The sequence below is a fragment of the Armigeres subalbatus genome, unplaced genomic scaffold (genome assembly GCF_024139115.2).
Source record: "Armigeres subalbatus isolate Guangzhou_Male unplaced genomic scaffold, GZ_Asu_2 Contig163, whole genome shotgun sequence".
In the NCBI taxonomy this organism is placed as follows: domain Eukaryota; kingdom Metazoa; phylum Arthropoda; class Insecta; order Diptera; family Culicidae; genus Armigeres; species Armigeres subalbatus.
This window is the reverse complement of record NW_026942428.1, coordinates 157,923-171,713: the sequence shown is the minus strand read 5'-3', so window position 1 is coordinate 171,713 and position 13,791 is coordinate 157,923. Positions and strand designations below refer to the sequence as shown.

At 40.3% G+C, this 13,791-nt stretch overlaps 2 pseudogenes; one reads left to right on the top strand and one right to left on the bottom strand.

Annotated features, from left to right (window-relative positions):
* Positions 1-2,573: 2,573 nt before the first annotated feature.
* Positions 2,574-11,158, top strand: LOC134203075 (uncharacterized; annotated as a pseudogene).
* A 186-nt stretch (positions 11,159-11,344) lies between these two features.
* Positions 11,345-13,565, bottom strand: LOC134203074 (probable tRNA N6-adenosine threonylcarbamoyltransferase; annotated as a pseudogene).
* Between the last annotated feature and the right edge of the window lie 226 nt (positions 13,566-13,791).

The following is a 13,791-nucleotide window of genomic DNA, read 5'->3' as shown; positions in this document are numbered from 1 at the left end:
TACACGTGTAAAAAAATCCCATAATATTAAAGTTGCTCCATTTCCCATGATTCGTTGAGAAATCAAAACTTTTTTACAGATTTTCAAATTTTGAATGAAAACTTTTTACAGGAAGCATCCCCGTAAAAAAAGAATGTAGTAAGTTTATTCTGGGGTATTGGAGATGGGTGTGTTTGATTCAATAACGTGTTGTAAACCGATGCCAGTACAGCTTACACCCAAGAATAGGATTAGCTTTTTGGTCTGCATATCCTCTAGACCAAATTAAATTCGTAATTTCCAAAATTATGTGATTTATATGCAGTGGTATAGTAATTTTCGACACATTTGTATTCTATCTCGTAAAACAGATCAGGAGGAAAATAAGAAAGATAAATTTTACATCTTTATGCCGTTAAACAACAATGGTTTCATCATGATGCCCGTAAATAATTTTTAACAAAAATTATTTAAAATGAAAAACATCCATAACATATTCGAATCTTACAGACTCATCCGAAACCCAGTGAATATTTGTAGTAGTCTCTAAATTGTGGTTGGTTTTGTAAAAGGGCATCTAATCCCTGTATTCAGTTATTAATCGAAACCAATTTACATTCATTGTTAAATCAGTTCATGGATATTGTGTAAAACGCGTTGCAGGATTTTTTTCTTTCCTACTAAATTGCGCGAAGTTGGGTTTGTATAAATATTTCAAGAATGTGCGATTCAACTTTAATTGAAATATTTATTTATTATTTGCAGTTTTATTTTTCTATGATTTGTGGGTGGTTAATGTTACTAAATTGTTTTATGTGATACAAAGTGACGATTTTCATTAATAATAATCAATATACCATATATTTGAAACAAAATTTCAAGGAACGCCTTATTGTATATGTAAGTAACAGATAAATTAAGACATAATGAAAAGAAAAAGCAGTTCTAATTCACAGTCCTTGTCTCTGTCTAAGAATTGCTGTTTTCTGGTTATGTTATATTTTAGTATTTATTATTAAAACAATATATGTCCTTTTATTCTTTACTGCACTTGGAAAACTTATTATGATAACTATGGAATGAAGGGTTTGGTTGAAAGCTGATAGGGATGTTATCGGCTATCAGTAGGACTTGGTCGGGCACTGAAATCCAACATGGAGTTGGTTACCATCGGACCCATGGGGTCACTAAAATCAACTCTGGAGTGGGTTGGTCGATGGCGGATATGCCAGGCTTAGTCGGTCAATAAAATCCAACTCTGAGTGGGTTGGTCGATGGCGGATAGCCATCGGACCAGTCGGTCACTAAATCCAACTCTGGGGGTTGGTCGATGGCTGGATATGCCATCGGACCTAGATCAGTCAATAAAATCCAACTCTGAGTGGGTTGGTCGATGGCTGGATATGCCATCGGACCTAGTCGCACCAAAATCCAACTCTGAGTGGGTTGGTGGCTGGATATGCCATCGGCCTATCGGTCAATAAAATCCAACTCTGAGTGGGTTGGTCGATGGCTGGATATGCCATCGGACCTAGTCGGTCACTAAATCCAACTCTGGAGTGGGTTCGATGGCTGGATATGCCATCGGACCTAGTCGGTCAATAAAATCCAACTCTGAGTGGGTTGGTCGATGGCTGATATGCCATCGGACCTAGATCGGTCACTAAAACTCAACTCTGGAGGTTGGTGAGCTGGATATGCCATCGGACCAGTTGGTCTCAAAACCAACTCTGAGTGGGTTGGTCGATGGCTGGATATGCCATCGGACCTAGTCGTCACTAAATAACTCTGGAGGGTGGTCGATGGCTGGATATGCCATCGGACCAGTCGGTCACTAAAAATCCAACTCTGAGTGGGTTGGTCGATGGCTTGATATGCCATCGGACCTAGTCGGTCAATAAAATCCAACTCTGAGTGGGTTGGTCGATGGCTGGATATGCCATCGGACCTAGTCGGTCTCAAATCCAACTCTAGGATGGGTCATGGCTGGATATGCCATCGGGCCTAGATCGGTACTTAAATCCAACTCTCGAGTGGGTTGGTCGATGGCTGGATATGCCATCGGACCTAGTCGGCACTAAATCAACTCTGGAGTGGGTTGGTCGATGGCTGGATATGCCATCGGACCTAGTCGGTCACTAAAATTCAACTCTGGAGTGGGTTGGTCGATGTCTGCTAGTTGAGTCGACAAATCCAGTTTTAGATTTTAATGTTTGGAAGACAAATCGAATAAAACTACTTATTAGAACCGATAACAAATGATAAGTGCTGTGGTATACAAGTTATGAACAAACTTTAAACTAAAATCTGATAGTATACTGTATTGAATATTGATTGAATAACTCAAATAATGATAATAATAAAAATAACCTGAAAATAATATGTAGGAAAAGGGTTATCATATTAGATTATATTATTGATCTGTTGTAGCCAAACTGACGTTGTATGGTTGATGTGTGTTTTGTTATAACAAATGTTCTAGATCACCACCCAATATCATGAGCGAGAGTTCTTCTACTTGTGAGGCTTTGGAAGTGAAAGGAAGCGGAATGCTACACTTACATCACAGTTGGAGAGTCCGCCACCAGTCGACCATGAAGCGCTACACGACAAAGCGAAATGAATCATTATCGGTATCAATGAACAATCTCTCAATCGCAACATTGAACATCGGTGAATGTAAACCTATGGATGGAGAAGATGAAATTGACAAGCGGTCCTTTGAGGCCTGGCGTTCATTGTTGGAAGCGTCCATGAAGTGGTGGAGTAACGGACGAAAGACAAAATGAGATTTTTCGCATTAAAGCAGGGCCAAAGCTACTTGAGATATTCGAAAATACTGGTTCATCATCCGGTTTTCAGGCTACGAGATCACCCCATATACAGATGCCATGAGGCGTTTAATGGACCATTTCGGTTCCCGCGATTACACTTTGCTTCAAAGGCAGAAGCTTCGATCATTGACCCAGGGTGTTGGTGAAACGGACCTCAAGTAGTGAAACGTGTTTTAATATCGCAAAACTTTGTGATTACGATGGAACTCAGCTTTTGGATAATATCGCGGATGTTATTCAGTCGCACGCCTTGAATTTGAGGATTCGCGAGATAGGAAGAAAATGCCTAAGAAAAGGAGGTTCGATTTCAACCCTACTCGAAAAGGTTCGGGCAGTTGAAATTGGGCAGTTGAATGAAGAGATATTTGCGAAATCCACGCAACTCCTAGTTGCAATTGTTACTAGTAGACATTCTGCAGAAACCGGTCGACAATACTTTACGGATACCCGCCCGAATATGATCGCCATTTTCAACCGGCTAGGACAGTCGGAAACCAACAAAGATTCAGTAATCCGCAGATGAGAACTAACAGAGGAGCCTATCGTCGAGAATCAAGTATGGGCCCAAATGCAAGATCGTGTTGGCGCTGTATGAGTAAATTCATCCGGCATCGAACTGCCCTTCGATGGATAAAGTTTTTGCAATTGTTTACAAAAGGACATTTAGCTCGGACATGTAACCTACTCCGTGAACCCCAGAAACGAAAGGTACCAACAGACAATGGCAGTAAGCTTGATGAGCCAGTTTCGAAGAAGATCGCCATCCTTCAAGGAGGATTCAACGGAGGATCAAAACGTAAGTTTTGAAAGGCAATTTACATTTTGATGTATTGCATCTCAATTTTTTTTCTTTTTGTCTTGAAATTCTGAATGGATTAACATAATGTACTTTACACTTCTGTAATGATAATAAATGTTTGCGGTATAATTAAATCATTATCATAACTTCGAATGCATGTTCTTATTCAAAGGATTGAAGAATACAGTTTTTTTGGCTTGTTACAGGCAACGATGTCTATTGTCATGAATTCACCTGAACAGCTGCATCACGCCTGATCAAGGGGCTTGTGTTCATGGATACATGCAGGGCATGCTATTCGTTCCTGATCGATTCGGAGCCGAAGTTAATACTATCAACGGTGATATTTTTCGGAAGATAATGAACAACGATGAAACTCGATCGGCTATATTTGAGGTGAAGACAGGATCAGATAAACTATTGAAAGGTTATGGTTCTGTTGGAAATATTGAGGTGCTTGCAACATTCGTAGCCGAGCATTGATTCAGAAGACAGTCCCAAACTATTAGAAAAATTTTATGCTGTTGATCAGGCGAGATCCTTCTTAGTAGAGACGTGCTATAGTATACTTCGTAGGACTAATGCCGATCATGGACAATCGTAGAGATGAAAAGAATCCCTTTCCAGGAGAGATTTATTCATTTCAAGTAACATTGAGTTTCCTAAATTCAATGTTCCCCAGTTTCATTAGCATATGATAAGAATAAACCGCATCCCGAAATATATACACTAACATTCCACCGGCATTCAAAGAAGAAGCCAAACGAAGATTGAATGACCTTGTCAGCAGGAATTATCGAGCCAGTGTCCCGGATATGGAAAATCGTTTTGTTCATCATTACTGTGATTCCGAAGGAAAGGACATAAGGTTTGTTCTTAGGATTGTTTTTTTTCTTCTCTCACAAATACTTTCATGTCTTTTTAATTAGGTTGGTAGTCGACTTGAGAGGGCCTAATAAAAGCATCATCAGATCTCCTTTCAAAATGCCAACACTGGAAGCAATATTGGCAAAGCTACATGGGCGACCGTTTTCTCTCTCTGGATCTGTCCAGTGCCTTCTTCCATGTTGTATTAGATGAGAAATCAGACATCTAACCAACTCTTTTCGCCGGTGAACTGTATAGATTCAGGAGGTTCCCTTCGCTTGACCAGCCCCGGATATATTCCAGGAAATCTGCCAGACAGTTATTCTCTCAGGGTGCAAAGGAGTTATTAATCCTTAGACGATTTCCTGATCTTCGGCTTACCCAAGAAGAGCACGACGAAAACTTGGAAGAGGTATATATCCTATGAACCGTTTGCAACTGATTTGACTGTCACTATTCGTTACTATAGGTGCTTCGTCGTCTCCGCGAACACAACGTAGTCCTAAATAAGGAGAAATGTGTCTTCGAGTTACATCACTTCGATTTCTTGGATTCACGTTATCCAAGGATGGTCTCATCGTAGAAGAGGATAAACTGAAGGCATCAGAACTTCGCAGACCGGATACACACCTGAGGTGAAAGTTTCCTTGGTCTCATAAATTTTGTGGAGAGATTTATTGTGATGCGGGCTGATAAAACGGAAGCTCAGGGTGTTAGCTAAATCTGATACGTTCTATTGGACTGAGGATGAAGAAGCAGAATTTCGATTTCTCAAAGAAAACGCTCTTACTTCGGTAATTAAACGGTTTCTCCAGTGAGGACGAGACCGATCTTTTGTGGATGCATCTCCTGTCGGGCTCGGTGCAGTTCTGATTCAGTACAACAAGGGCGGTACGCAAGAATATTTCTTGTGCGTCAAAGGCTTTGACAGAGCAAGAACAAAATATCCGCAAACCCAAAAGGAAGCTTTGGCGATTGTTTGGGGAGGGAGATTTTCTTTCTATTTGAAAGCAAAACTTTTGTCGTCCGTACGGATTGTGAAGCGAACGAGTTTATCTTGCGGTAGAAAAGCAAGTAAGCGAGCCGTCTCTAGAGCTGATGCTTGCGTTAAGGCTCAGTCGTTTGACTTCACTGTTAAACGAGTTCCCGGCCATACGAATGTGGCAGATGCGCTCGAGGCTAATCAGCAAAACACAGCGTGATGATCCTCTGACGAAACGGATGAAAAAATGTTTTGTATGCTCTCGACGCTGGCTCGATGAAATTACTTGGAGCGATATTGAATGCGAAAACGATGAAGAAATGGATTTCTCCGAAATTTCTAGATTCTGACAAATGGCCAGACTTCTTGCGTCGTTACGAGTTACAAAATCTGATTTGCGGTACATCGGGTCAACAATCTTTAAAGAGGACAAGATAATTCTTCCAGAAAAACTGCGTTATAGAGCGTTGAAGCAGCTCATCAGGGCCACATTGATTGCAGCGATGAAGCGTATCATTCGAGAATACTTCTGGTGGCCAGACGTAGTTCGTGTGCAGTTCGTCAAATCTTGCCGTACTTGTTTAATTATCACGAAAAGGAACCCACCACTACCTCTCTCAAGTCGCACCCTACGGATGGCCTTGGGAGATTCTCCAAATTGATTTTCTGAGCGTTCCTGGTTGTGCTCTGGAAAATTTTTTTGTTGTGATACTTTTTCTCGATTTTTATCAGCTATTGAAATCATATCCATGGATGCTAAGACCACAACTGTCGCACTCTCTAAAATCTTCGAAACATGGGGTCTTCCTTGATTATTCAAAGCGACAACGGTCCACCCTTCTTTAGCGCACACATTGAACATTGGGAACAAAAGGAGTCAAAGTAAGGAAGTCTATCCCTGAGTGCCCAATCAATGGCGCCGTAGAACGCCAAAACCAGGGTGTTCTTAAGGCTCTCGCTGGCAACAGGGAAGACCAAACGAGTTGCGATCTGCTTTACAGCGGTATGTCCATGACACAATACTATCAAGCCCACTCAAGGCTCGGTATCACACCTTTCGAGCTTCTAGTGGGTGGAAGTACCGGATCGTTCGTCGCACTTTGGGAATCGAATATTGGAAAGGAGTTGGACCATAACGACATTGCAGAACGTGACGCTTTGAAAAGTTAATAAGTAAATCCTATGCAGACAAACATCGTGGTGCAAAGCCTTCGGATATTAAAGTCGGGATCAGTAGTGGTAGAACGGCAAGAACGAATAAAATCGACCACTGTTTTCAAAAGAACAATACACGGTTCTGACCCGTGAGGGGCAAAAGTAATTATTCTCAGACAGGGGAGTACAATAGCGCGAAACGTCCAAGATGTTAAAAGAGTATACGATTACAAGGTACATGACGAAGGTTGCGTGATAATTCATATTGGGGACTCAATAGTAGCACTGAGACTAGGGACGGATCCAAGTAGGCAATCTGTATCCAGTACGAAACATGAAGATATAAACAACAGTCAGGAGGTGAGTCCGAAGAAGTTGATTTGAGCAATAATGGTGCCAATTACCTGCCATAGGAAAAGATCAAGAATCAGTGCTTACTTCTACGAGACCAAAAGGACATTAAAACCCGGAAGATTTAAGGACATGTTCGTATATAATGTCTATAGTAAGTCACTGATCTCATCATAATACCATACTTACTCTAATGCCAATTATAACTGATGATCAAAAGGTGGCCAAAATAACCTTTCATTAAATATAAATGTATAACATAACTGTACATGGAACATAACGTAATTTATCTAGAAACAAACTCAAAATAACAAAAAACTTAAAAGTAATAATAAAAGACATTTCGATAAATAAAATACATGTATTTAAATTTTAATGTAATGTATTTTTTTTCACAATGAAGAATAATAAATAGCCTAAGTAAAAGAGAATGAGAGATAATTCGTATAACTATATAGTTGATCCTTATAGCATATATATCGTTGATCTTTATAATGCAGCCTGAACTTACTAAACATTCGTGAGTTGAGAGCGAAAGAGAGTAAGAGTAGATGAGTTAAAGCCTATAGTCAGTCTTAAAATAGATGCGTATAAGTGGTCGCGCGTGTGATACGGCAGTGTAGTGAAAAAATAAAAGATTCGGCAGTTATATGCACGTCCCGAACCGGAAGCGCGATCTGGAGGATCGTCCCAGGATCAGAGGGCATTCGATGTGTCCCAGGTTCACGACAATGGCGCAGTCGGTAGGAGTAACTTCAAGAATACGAATTATGACCCGTGATTATGGAAACTTCAATATTCTTCGTTGTCAAAAAAGCGTGGTTTTTGAATAATTTTCTATTTTCTGTAGCTTTTAAACTCCATACAGACGATACAAAAATACAGACTTTTTGCTGGAATTAATACAGACTTATAAAAAATGTATCTGGCATCCCTGCCCACCCCAGTTGTAAACAAAATTTATTTATCGCTGCTGCACTTTTCCGTACCACTATTACAAACAAGCGAAACAGTTATAATTTTTACGAAAATTGAGTAAGATTTCCGCGAGAAAAAAAGAGATGGTATACATTCACTCAGTCTCTGAGTGAGAAACGGGCGTTTATGCATCATTAATAATGAATGCAATGAAGACGACCTGCTCAAATGTCAATCATCGGGTGAGTGATATGAACTCCTGCACAGGTCTATTTGTGAAATACACATGTTTTATTTATTTTTCAATCATAGACCTGTGCAGGAGTTCATCAAATTCACTCACCTGATGGATTTTGACATTTGAGCGGCGTCTTCTCGAACAAAGTTCATTCTGCGTTCATTATGCGACACGCCTAAACGTCATAATTTCTTGGGAGTTCATTTGCGTTAGTCTATGGGATTAGGTTCTGCAGCATGACGTCACGAATGAATCTGGTCCTCGTCGAATGAACTTTTTGACAGTTCAGTAGTACTTTCCACCGACTCCGACAAGGATCGAGTTCGTGATTGGTTCGCCCTGAGTCCAACGCGAGTACTACTAATGTCATCAGTTTGAGGTTAGATACAGACGCTGCAGAACCAATGGGAGCAGGGGTTCATCAAATTCACTCACCGATGGATTTGATATTTGAGCGGGCGTCCACTCGAACGAAACTTCATTTTGCATTCATTATGCGACCCGCTCAAACGTCATAATTTCTTGGGGTGTCTATTTTGCGTTAGTCTGTTTGAAAAAATCACGGTAAGCACGGAATTTTTAAAACTCTTCTAAAAATTCTAGAAGCAATTTAATTAAAAACAGAAAGCAGTACGGGGTTGGACTTTGCTTTTACTGTGTATCAAGGGGATATCACAAAATAAAATTTGAAATCGAAAATTGCGTTTATTATGCAGTAGAAGGAAAGTCCAACCCTCATACATACATACTGCTAACATTTTAATTAAATTACTCCTAGAATTTTGAGAAGAGTTTTAAAAACTTCCGTATGTTTACCCGAGCAATTTTTTTCAAATATCATCCTTCGACTTCTTCTTCTTTGTGCAACCTTTATTTGCCAATGAAAGAGTGTTCATTTTTAGTAAACAGCACACCGCTCAAATGTCATTGTGTTAGTGATGCATATATGGTCCAATGCACCGAATGAAAAATGACGTTTGAGACGGCGCTGTTTACTAAAATGAATACCATGAACTCGATGAATGAAAAAGTATTCATTCTAAGTAAACAGCGCACCGCTCAAACGTCAATGATTAACTCGGTGCATTGGACCATAGTCCTGTGCAGAGGTTCATCAAATTCACTCACCTAATGAATTTTGACACTAGAGCGGGGTATTCATTCGAAAAAGTTCATTTTGAGTTCATTTACGACCCGCTCTAACGTCACAATTTCTTAGGGAATTTATTTTGCGTTGGTTTAGGTCCAATGCACGAATGAACACAATGACGTTTGAGACGCTTACACAAAAATGAACACTTGCATGAACTCGATGAATGAAAAAGTATTCATTCTTAGTAAACAGCGTACCGCTCAAACGTCAATAATGAACTCGGTGCATTGAACCATAGCAGACACCACACGACGGAAAAAGTTTGACAAACTCTTGATTATTGAAGAAAAAGATTGATGGTGTGAGTGCGAACCCAAAATATTGAAGTAAATATTGAGGGAAATCAGGATATCCCTTTCAATATTTCCCTCATCTCCCCCGCAGTTTCCCACAGGAGTCGATGACGGTTGAGTGTGTGCGTTTTGTGCGTTATACCGCTATTTGATTCGTAAAGTTCAAGAAAAATTGTTTTTCAGCTACGCCATGCCGGCTAATCAGTGAAAATAATGAAGAAAAGTTTGATGAAAAGTTTGACGAAAAAAGTATTGAAATTATATTCAAAAGGACGTGATTTGAACAAAGATTCAAACGTCGATTTATCCAATCGATCATTCACGCAAACCAACAAATCAACAGGTAGCCGAAGGCTTCCCTACCTGGCTTTGGTGAAGGTTTGTGCGGAGTGCAAAGATTGGACAAATTGACATTTGAATCTATGTTTACAAATCACATACGTCCTTTTGAATAAGTACCGAGATATGCCTCGTGGGTCTGTTATCGGTATATATGGTCCAATGCACCGAGTTTCATTGACGTTGAGGGCGCTGTTTACTAAGAATGAATACTTTTTCATCATCGAGTTCATGCAAGTGTTCATTTTAGTAAACAGCGCCCGTCTCAAACGTCATTGTGTCATTCGTGCATTGGACCATAGACCTGTGCAGTGAGTTCATTAAATTCACTCTCGAGTGATTTGACATTTGAGCGGGTCGTCTTCTCGAACAAATGTTCATTTTGCGTTCATTATGCGACCCGCTCAAACGTCATAATTTCTTGGGGAGTTCATTTTGGTTAGTCTATCAGAATACGATAGAACCGAGAAATTTGGAAGGCTAGCCACCCTATTTTCTGGGAAAATCTATTCAAAATTCACCATCAGGGAACAGTTTTGACATTTCTATACATGTATCAAACCAAAACAAAAACAAGTTTACATAATATTTTAAAAACATATTAAAGAAATAGTTGGTGTTGCAACTTTTCTATATTTTGCTCAAAATGATCGCATTGCTACCGGAATAATGTTCACAATCAAGTACATCGCACTACCGACTTCAAAGGAAAAACGTTGTGGGAAATTAGGAAACCTGAAAAATTTTGGAGTCGGCATCGTGGTTCGAAGCATGTTCGAGCGCTACCCGGAACCAAGTTATAGAAATCGTTAATGTCGAAACACTACCTAATGAGGTAAGCAGATGTGCAGATTACACAATTTATTTTAAATGTTTTGTCTTCTTTTCAGGAAACTCAAAGTGAAGGTAACGGTTGAAAAGACATTCCGGCCGAACCATCCCAAGCTGGTACAAATTGATAGCGTGTCGTATAAAGCGGATTATCGTTTACTTCACAAACACGAAGAGGAAGAATACTGCAGGGTGGCTCAACGAACGGAAAAGATAGTTCCAAGGAAATCGATTTGCCTCCGCTCTTGAAGGAATTCGTCCTAAAAGAAACTGGCCAAAGTGACAAGAAGATTGCAATTAGTTAAAGCCAGGCCATAACAGATTTACGGTTGGCCAAAGAGGGCGAAAACCCTATTTCGATGTGGGATGAACCTGGGAAACCCGCTAGCCCTAGTCTGTATGCTAATTGTGACTTGTAATTTTATAATATAATTAGCTTTTAGAAACCAGCTGTTCGTAATATTATATGAAACAAGAATCATTTTCCAAATTATCTCTATTATCTGCTTCAAAAGGCCTAAAGTATTGAACTTTCTTTCTATCTATTAGATTGAATAATCGAATCCATTCCAACTAACAAAGATTTTTAGTGAACATCAACGTACTTACAATTCATTAGTCGTCCTCCAAGTGACTAGAACTTCATCAGTCCTATAACGTTGCGTGATGGTTGCCTCTTCCCAGCTCATTCTGGTTCCACTGCGAAACATTTCCCACCCGGCGGGGCAATCATCACACCATTGTCGATGCAGAATCGCTCATCTGTTGCGAAAGTTTTCTCCACGTTCCTCGCACATTACGCCCATCATTTGCTGTAAACGTTCGTTGCAACCAAGCCAACGATGAGCACTTCGCTGACCCACAATGGGCCATAGCTCGCTCGTCGTTTCAACCAGCATGGCAAAAGGGTTTCCTGCAGCGAGAAGCACAACTCTCATCAGACCACTTCTCATCGTCCACCCGCTTTTCTGCTTTCCTTTCGGTCGAGCCTTCTGCCCAATAAACGACAAAATTCGAAAAGCTCACATCCATGCCCTTGACCGAAAAGGCAACGCCAGATACTTGGTTCTTTTCGCCATTTGCTGATGTTGTAGCCAGGCTGGGACTCTGGACAATTTGATGATCCGGGCAAACCGATCCAAGCAATTGCCATTGCGATGTCGATGGTTTCCCAAAATCCGATATCGTTTGCATGCGTACGAAATAATCGTGTGTTGCCGCGCTCACATACAGAACCGTTGGAGCTTTGGTAACTAACCGACCCATCTCGATGTGTCCGATGCAGTGATTGACCCCAAGGATAGGTTTATTCCAAATCTGAGCAATGGTCCGAGAACGATGGCCACTGCCAGCAGCGGTGGAGCCATTCCCGGTCCTTTGTGTAGCAGACGACATCAATTTGCTTGGGTTACGCCAGAAACGGCGAGAGCGCGTTTCAAAATGGCATGAATTTTCGAGCGGTGATGTTGAGCTGTTTTTTGGGAGGAATCTGCAACAAAAATCACCAATTTAGGCTAACATTTACCAACAAAATATACTGTCTTCAAATCATTATTAGATATTTATCACTATTGATGACAATAAAAACATTGATTTGATATTCAAAATCTCGGTGCAATGTGTACAAACCACGACGATCGATGATCCTCCAAATGATGAACATCGATCGCCAGATCAGAACTAATTAAGATTAGCCGAATAATAATTTGCGTATCGTTGCCTCGTTTTACCAGTCTCGGTAACAGTGACTTTCATTCACCGCCCGAGCCATCCCCAGAAATGATGTACGGCAAAGACGGACGCTTCGATAATTTAATTATTCTCAAATGACCCTCGCATACTTCAACATTTTTCAAACGATTGTCACACTCAAGATGAATACAGTAGGTGCTCCAATCTGCCAAGTTTGTGGAAGAGAAGAAGGTGGGGTGAAAAAATCAGGCAAAACGAAAACAAACCGGCTGGCTCTCCATACTAAAATCCAAGATGGCTGAATCGTGATTCAGATTGGAACACCAGTGGTGTATTCATCTGTCACTATTGTCGCAGCTAGCGATACACACGCTGCTAATACGAGCAGCATCGAGACTGATATGCCAATAAAATTATTTTTTAGTGTTTGACAAAATATTTCCAAAAATAAAGAATTCTTGGGTACTTATTCAAAAGGACGTATGTGATTTTGTAAACAAAGACTCAAAGTCGATTTCGGTACTTATTCAAAAGGACGTATGTGTTTTGTAAACAAATATTCAAACGTCGATTTGTCCAATCTGATGGTTCCACGCAAACCAACACACCAATGGATAGCCAAAGGCTTCCGCTACCTGTTGGCGGTAATGGTTTGCGTATGTAGCCCAGAAAATTCTGGGGGGTTTCTGAACATTTTTTTCGAAAAAATTTTGTCTTTGGGGGTTTATAATAAACACCCCCGTGGCTACTACCTGTAGGAGGGCTATCAGATTGGACAAATCGACGTTTGAATATTTGTTTACAAAACACATACGTCCTTTGAATAAGTACCGAGAATTATCAGAATTATAGATTCTGCATCACATACTTTTTAGCAAATGAAAAAAACGCAGCATTTCCCAAACATGATAGGTAAAGAGATGGAACTACGAGCATATTTCCTATTGCCTATTGCAACCTTTTATTCGCATTTTATACGCGTGTTTTTAATTACGTAGTTACAGATTTTGGAAAAAGCGACTAACTGCGTGGTGATCCTATCTCCGTTCCTATCACCGAGAAACCCCGGCTTCGGTACTTACCTTCTCCGGAGGGTGATGTAGGTTTCTCGTTCATTTGCAAGCACTTGACCATCGCAAACTATTCCGACGCCAATCTTGTTGGACCGCCTTCAAAACCGATTACAATAACCATGTTTTAACTGAATTATTAGCATGAAAATTAGTAAACTCGTAAAAATACAAAATATGCGATTGAAAATGTTTGTTTCAAACGGAGTTTTGTTTTGTTTTTGACAGAATGGTCTTAAGCGCAGGTGTTTAAATGTACCACAAGGGCTGTTCGATGAATCTATTCACTG